At 34.7% G+C, this 8,271-nt stretch overlaps 1 pseudogene; it reads right to left on the bottom strand.

Annotated features, from left to right (window-relative positions):
* Nucleotides 1-6,471: 6,471 nt before the first annotated feature.
* LOC149207087 (KH domain-containing protein At4g18375-like) lies at nt 6,472-7,886 on the bottom strand (annotated as a pseudogene).
* Between the last annotated feature and the right edge of the window lie 385 nt (nt 7,887-8,271).

The following is an 8,271-nucleotide window of genomic DNA, read 5'->3' as shown; positions in this document are numbered from 1 at the left end:
TAAGCACTGTCATAAAACCAGTCATTCTTCAAACAGATGCTTCGAAAACAAACATCCTGTAAGAACAAAGATTCATCTTGGATGGATCGCTTCTTAGCATTGGGCATCAACAGCCAAGAAGATATTTCAATCACATGTCAGAACTTGTTCCAGAGTATTGAACAATCTTGCAGTTGATTTTTCTCCATCATCTCACCTTGTATCTGACAGGGGGGGAAATGATGGTCATCTACAAGCTTCAAAGCCACATCAAGCGAGCCTGAGCCACAACCTGCCACACCAGATTCAAAGTTGTAGGCAGAGACAAAGATGCCCCTAAGCATGCCTTCAGTTGGTAATCTCCAACACTTCCTCTAGCAGAAGACTTCCGCTTCTTGCTAGTTTCGGAAGAATTCCAGGAAAAAAAATTGAGAACACTTCCTCTAGCAGAAGAATTCATCTTCTCGCTAGTTTTGGAAGAGTTCCAGGAATTGCATTAAGTATTCCAGAGTTGTTGGTCATCCTTAAACCATCACAGGTTGAGACTTCCCCTTTTAGGTTGAAGTTCTCCCTTTTATACAGGGTTTTCCTCTTCAAAACAATAGGAGCACTTCCTCTAGCAGAAGACTTCATCTTCTTACCAGTTTTGGAAGAGTTCCGAGAACTGCACTAAGAATTCCAGTGTTGGTGGTCATCCTTAAACCACTGCCCTTTATACCGACATCTTAGAGAGCACATTCAGCTTAGTGTTGCCATGCATTTTCTGCACATTTTGTATTAAAGCTCTCTTCTTGGACTCGTACATAACCCTTCGGATTAAGGGGGGGAATGTTTGACACCTAATCCTCAATGGGTTAGTGTGGAAGCTTAATAGACAAAAAGAAGTCCAAGAGACCTTGGGATGTGAAACCCAAAAGTCAAATAATGTACTATAAATGTATATCAATTGTTAATAAAAAATATATTCTCATGTTTTATCCTTCAGATTCTCTTGTTGCCCATGTGTATTTAACATCTTTGACAAGAATGAAGTAAATATTGATGATGTTAACTTGACTTTGTTATCCCTTCCATTGTGAAATTTTTATAGGTTTACACCCTTTTTTATTTACTGGTTTTAATTTTAATTTTTGATTAATTGAATTAACTTTCATTTTTTATTATCAAAGTTTTCACTGTTTTATATTTTTATTAGCTAAATTAATATTTTATGTAACTATTAGACATGGTTTTATAAGATATTTAACACCTAATATAGGTGAGATACATTTTTAATTTTTTAAGTTTAAATTAAAAACTAGTTTTGCTATATATGATTATTGTATATCAAACACAATTAACACTGAATATAGGTGATATGCATTTGTAAACTTTTAAGTTTTAAATTAATAACTAGTTCTTACTATATATGATTATTGTATATCAAACAGAATTAAAGATTTCATTGTCTTTGAATTTTTGATAATGCTATAAATGGAGGAAAGACAAAGGTTTCATTATGTTTGAAGATTTCATTATTATCGATTCAAAGCTTTTTGTGCAAATGACAATGCATTACATAAAACACATTAGAAAAGTGGATGAGAAGGATGAGAAACATTCATCTAGAAAAAAACAAATTAAGTAGGCAATAAGATTACTATTAGTAGCATGAATATGCACTTCCATGTTTATATTTTAAACGATATTAGAATACATGTTTACATCATTAGATGTGTTTCATCATATATGAGATATGATATTATGCTTACAAGTAAACAATGCATTATTCTATTAGCCTTATTAGCTTAATCTTATTACATATTAATTGAAATTCGATTCAGCACCATATAAACCTAAGCAACATGATTTAGTTACCATTGAAAATTTTGTTGCAAGATTTGTTCCTATTTAATGGGCAATAGATACTTATAAAATTGCCCCACCAAAACTATAATTCTCAACAAAAACTCATTAATGATGGCATTTGAGAACTATGAATGATACTTAAAAGCTAATCATCCATACCTTACTTCAATATTTTTAGTTAGAGAGTGCATTAAACAATAACATTGATTATAATGAAGAATTTATTATATGAACGAGTGAAAAAAAAAAAACCCTACATTATGTAGAATAGAGTGTAATAAAAACAGAGGAGGTAACTAATGGAGAAATATATAATAGAAACATAACTCAAGTAAGAACATGGTAAATGTTGCAACTTATAACTATGAGTCAACTTCCATGGCTATCACGAATAGGTTTAGTTTTTAAGATTGATAAGATAGCAGAAGAACTAATCATATGCCTCTCTCTCTCTCTCTCTCTCTCTCTCTCTCTCTCTCTCTCTCTCTCTCTCTCTCTCTCTCTAAGAAATCTTTTGAGGCTTTCTAAATTTAGGAATTTCAGGAATCATCATAATTGTAATCTAAAATTTTAGTTTCAGATATCAAAACAATCTAAAGAATGAGGGAACAAGCATGGTTAGTAACCTTTCAGGGAAAAATATGTGTGTGCTAATAGGTAACTATGTGATGTAGAAGAAATTACAGTTTAAAAATCCTTATCAAACCCACAAAGTGTTAGTGAGTTAAGAAAAAATGTGAAGATCATTTATTGAGATAAAAAAAAATAAAAAATTTGACTCTCTGATTGAAGAGTGAGAGTGATAATAGTATGTTGGTTGTGCTTGGGGGCAAAAGAAAACCTAGAAAGCACATAGATGTATGTTAAAAAATATTTTATGTGATGATAACATTACACAACCTTGTATTATGGTGGAATTGACCAAGGCTAAACTTTAGAGTGGAAACAATAACGTGACAACCTAGCTGGTTGGTTGAGTCCATGGAAATAAAGAATAATAAATAACGTTTAAGGGATTTAACTTAACCTCGACTTAAATTGCATATATGATACAAACATAATAACACAATATATATGTGTGTGTGTGTGTGTGGGTGTGTGTGTGAAAATTCCATTATGTTTGATATGGTTATCAGGAGTGGTCGTTGGAATTGGAAGATGAATGTTGTAGATGGCATGGAAAGAGGTATATATTAGTGAAAAAGGAATTCCTACCAAGTAGGACTTTTATACTGTGATCATTGGAAAGCATAGGAGGTGGTATGGTAGGGTTCACGTGAGTAGAGATAGAGTAATCTCTGGACTCTATGTGATAACACGTAAAGTGTTGAGTCATAGGTATACGTGCATGTGTGTACATGTGTATAGGTTCATTGTTGCGTGATGCAATGTGTATGTGGCATTGTGAGTAGATAACTTCAAAGAAAAAACAATGAACCTTGAAAAGAATCAACAACCATTGATTGGTTTAGCTCTGATGGATGGAATGGCCATGAGATCTATATATGGTTATAAATTGGTATTGTTTACTCAATGGAAATTTCACTAACTAATTTACTTATAGTCTTATGCATATGGAAAATATTTGAGCTATCCTAAAATAAAAATAACCAGGAGAGTTGTTTAATTGATGGAAGTTAACTAAAGACTGATCTGGGTTAATGTCAAGGGATAAATAGGTAAACATAAATTGGGTTCCTGGACCAACCTAGAGAAAAAACAAAAGGTTATGGACAAGTGTTGTATCTATAAATATGAAGAGAAAACTCTAAGCCTAGTTTTTTGCAGTTGTGTCAATGTGCATATGAGTGTAGGAGGCAAGAAACCATGCAGTTGTACATAGAAGAAAACTACATATAACCCTCATTAATAACTTTCAATGTTGAACGACAAAGGGCCAAAATTAAAAAACAATGTTGAAATGTGAACTCATGGTTTTTGCTAAAGGAGAATAGCAAAGAAGCGCAAGATGGGCCTAGCAACCTCTTATTGGAAAAAATAGGTAACAATGTAGCCACCTTGAAAACGGTGGGAAAAATGAGGTTATCATAAACTTTACTCATGCATTACTAATGCATATGCAAAATATAAAATCAAGATAAAAGCATAACAATGCTACCCAATGTAAGAACAATAAACAATTTCTGAAATATTATTGCCACTATGTAATTAGTGCAAATGGAATTGGTATTTCCATGGTATGAAATTATAGTGGAACCATGTAGTGGAGTCCACATCATTTGGCATGGGTAATCAATAAAAAAATAATTTGTTGTTGTTGATGTACTTATCGTAATGTTGCTAACTCATGTTATGTGTAGACTCTTAACCCTTGTTGGGCTAAGATGCATGTTGATGACCCTTTTTGGGTACATAGAATCCAACTAATGGTTCTTGGTTAACATGGATGATAACGTGTTGTAAATGGACTGTAGAATTTGAAAAGCAGTGAGCTTTACTCTAGAAGGTATGGATAATGCTCTGTATATTTTTTTGGCTAAGAATGTCCTATTACTATAGTAACTCAATTTCCAGAGAGTATGGATAATGTTATATAGGTTTGTTTGGCTAAGAATGTCTTATAATGTAGTAGCTAAGTTTGAACATGAATCAGATACAAAATAAGGAGTGGTTTTGAGGGAAAGAACTAATCGCTCTCTTGGTAGGATAAAGTAGCTACAACCATTATAGATCCAGCCCTGGTAAGATATTTTGAATTATAGAAGTAATGGTTGAGGAAAAATAGAAAATGAAAATCTTATTGTTAGATGTAAGAGTTGTAGAATGTATGAAAGAAAATCTCTTTGTGTATTAGTACAATTGATTACAAAATATAATATTATCATACAATAGATTATTGTTATAAGAATAACCGAAAATATCAACAAGACATTGGGTTGGATACTACATTAGGAGTTGCCTTAACATTAGTCCCTAAAGCTACAACAATAGGGTTAGGAGAACCCATAACAGGTTCTCCTTACTGACTGTTTAGAAAAAAAATATAAAAACGAAAGTAAAAATGATGTATTTTTTTACTGATATGCAATAGAAACTATCCTTTATAAAATAAAATAAAGGATACTTTTCCTTATTTTGATATCATGTTACATGAGTGCGAATAAAAAATAAACACAATAATTATGTGGGTCAATACAAAGAACAACATAATGATTTTTAGAGGTAAGAGAAACTACAACCGTATTTTTAGACAATAATATTAATTTACAACAACATTTTCTTATTATTACACAATCAAACTAAAGGAAAACAAGAGTTGCATTTTTCACAGGGTTTGAATAGGACCAAGCAAAAGAGGATAATTCATTCAAGCCCTAAATAAATACAATAGAAAATGAAAAACTATAAATTACCTTTTTGTAATTCATTTACATGAGAAAACATCAATAAAATTCTTTACATTCAATAATGGTTCAACTGGTGTGTCATACTACCACGAGAGATTGGGAAAACTTAGAAAAAAAGGATTGTTCATAGAAAATTTTGAGGAAGCAGACATAAACTAGTAAGGTTCTTTGTTTCCTTTATATTGAGAGTAAAAAATAGATAGTTGATTAACCACTGAGCTATTCAGTCAAACTGGTGAAAAGAAGTTTCTTTGCCAAAAATAGAGAAACCAAATTTGGTATATATAGATATAAACTAAGCTAAGAACTTGTTTAGTAACTAATGCCTCATCAAAATATGTTTTAATTAACAACAGATAACTAGAACAGGAAAGATGGTGAAGAAAAATTAACAATTGTATAGAACACCACCAACCATGTAAAAAGACTACATTATAATCCAAGGAATTTTTTTTATGTTCCATGGATAGCTACAGTAGGTCGAAAGGGACAACTTAAGAATTAAGGACAACAGTTATTAAAAAGTACCCATTCCTTTTAAACATATTGTACTCAAATTTCATGGCCAACTCAAGTTGCAAGCCCCTATAGCACAAAGGAGAATCAAGGGTTAAACATTAAGTGTTAGACCTTTATGATAAACAGTATCAATTTAGAGAATACTTTGGATCACCTTTTAAATTTAGAAACAAAGGCTTGTCCATCAACAAGCGTAGACCTGGAAAGAGAAGGAATGTGAAAATTTAAAAACATGGGAAAATTGGAAAGTCTAAGTCACTGAAAAGAAGTAAACCAAGTAAGAATGGACTCTTAAACATTGCGTTAAGTCAGGCTCCACGGTCCTGTAACAACATGGAATTGAGATGAAATTAGTCAATTGAAGAAACCCCAAGAAGAATGAGAATTATCGATATTAAAAATCATGAAAAGAAATAAAAGAATTCACGAGTTAAAAGCCATGGTTCCGACATAATGTAGAATACCTGTAGTAGTGCATAACCGTTTTCCTCACCATTTATACTAGCCGTATTGCAGAGGGAAGAACCACCTATTTATTAAAAATACCCTTTATGGTGAAATAGAACAAAAATTCTAAAATGTATAACCATTAAATAAAAAGAAAGAGAAACCTGTTAGAAGTTTACCATGACCTTGGGTGAGACGTGACCATTGGGATCTGTCAAAGGGAGAAATTTGAGAAACATGGTTGAATATGGTCAACGATAATGGTCAACCAAGGTCTTTATTGTTGAATATGGTCAGCCATAATGGTCAATCAAGATCTAGATGGTTGAATATGGTCAATAATGTTCAACCCTCTTTGGCGCATTTGGGTCGCTCCTCTTTGCGAAATATGCGAATATTTGCTCCAGTGTGGTTCCGCATCTCACTGATGATGTTGCCACCTTTACCAAGAAGGCAACCAATGTGCTTTGACGGAACAAGAAGCCTTGTACAAATGCTACCTTCATCATTATCATTGTCATTGTCACTACTAGTCTTTCCTTGCAATTGGAGGACTGCCTCAAGCGTAGGTGAAACCCCATCAATAGCCAACTCTGTTGAAGAAACTACAATTACACGTTCATTCGAATCTGATTGTGCGTCTTCAACCTTAATACTTGCTCCTGTGTCTTTCCTCATGCTTTTGATGATATTGCCGCCCTTACCAATCACACCTCCAATTTTATCATTTGGGCATACTATTCGAATACAAAACTCCTCCGGACTTTTCTCAATAGCAAAATTCCCAGATTTTGGAGCAATGGGAAGAGCAGGGTTATAACTAAGAGACCATGAACTTCGAGCAGCTTCACTTCCATATCCTCCTAGTGCTGGTAAATGGCCGGAGCCATAAGTACCATTTACTCTTGGAGCACCTGAACTGTGATGAGCAAACAGTGAATCTCGTTGCGGAACATAATTTGGCGGAGTAAATAATGCAGGCACACCAGAAGGAACGAGTGAGCTTGGGTTCGTTGCAGATAAAATATCACTCCAAGGAATTTGTTCTTTAGGTGGGTGTTTATACAGAAAAGCTGAAACTGCATACAGTGCTTTCTTGACAGTGGTTGCATCTCCAGATATGACAACAACTTCACCAAAACTAAAAGCACAGCCTGGCAACTCATCTTTTGGGCGTATCTGAATTTGTGCCCCCGATTCGCTTCTCAACTTTTGAATGTTATTTCCACCTTTTCCAATTAAACCTCCAATCTGGCTATTAGCAGCCAGCAACCGAGCAATGTGTTGTCTCTCTCGGTCGACGTCATTATCAGTGCCAGAAGATTGTTGGACAATAAGAGAGTGCACTCTAAGAAGAGCATCCTGAGCAGGACACACAGGTTCAACTTCATTCTCATTGCAATCCTCGCCATCTTGCTCCTTGTGGTTGGTTGACGGGGAGCTGAAGATTACTATGACGCGCTCATCAACGCCTGGAACAGTATCTGTAACTTTGATGTTCGAACGCGTCTGCTGCCTCAGAGATTTTATAACTTTACCCGCCTTTCCTATAACACTTCCTACCACATTAACAGGACATAATATGCGATACACAGTACTGTCAGCGCCAGGCAAAGCTCGCTCTCTACCGGTGTCAGAGTTCAGCCTCTTATTTCCATCATTGTTCTCAGGAACCTCATTTTCCCTGCGTGCTCGCTTTCCAATGGCAGCGTAAAACCCGTCCATTGCAGCCTGCAGGCAATCCTTTCACTTTTACAGATGAGATGTCTCCCTCTTTTAACCAAAAAGGCTGAGCCACGACAAGTTGTTCGTGTACATGAATCCTATCTGTCTTCGTAAGTCTCCCGCACCCTCCCTTCAAGGCCACTGATTTGCTCCTTTTATATGACATGCGTTAGGGCTTAGTAATGCCGACAACTTGTTCACCCGGTACCCTTGTCTTAAGACCGACGTGTGTAAGTTTGGTTTCCACTTCAATAATAGTATCATATTTTCATATTCTTGTACCAATATTAATATAAGGGGAAGAAGAGTTCACGAATGGGTTACAATAAGGGAACGATAAAATATTTGTGTGGGTTTAGTCTTCACGACGTGACAGGGTCAAATT

This window comes from Pinus tabuliformis, chromosome 1_2, assembly GCF_031772625.1.
Source record: "Pinus tabuliformis cultivar Carrire ecotype Pingquan chromosome 1_2, CPIR1, whole genome shotgun sequence".
Classification (NCBI taxonomy): domain Eukaryota; kingdom Viridiplantae; phylum Streptophyta; class Pinopsida; order Pinales; family Pinaceae; genus Pinus; species Pinus tabuliformis.
The sequence above is the reverse complement of the archived record's forward strand: the minus strand, read 5'-3'. Positions and strand labels throughout refer to the sequence as shown.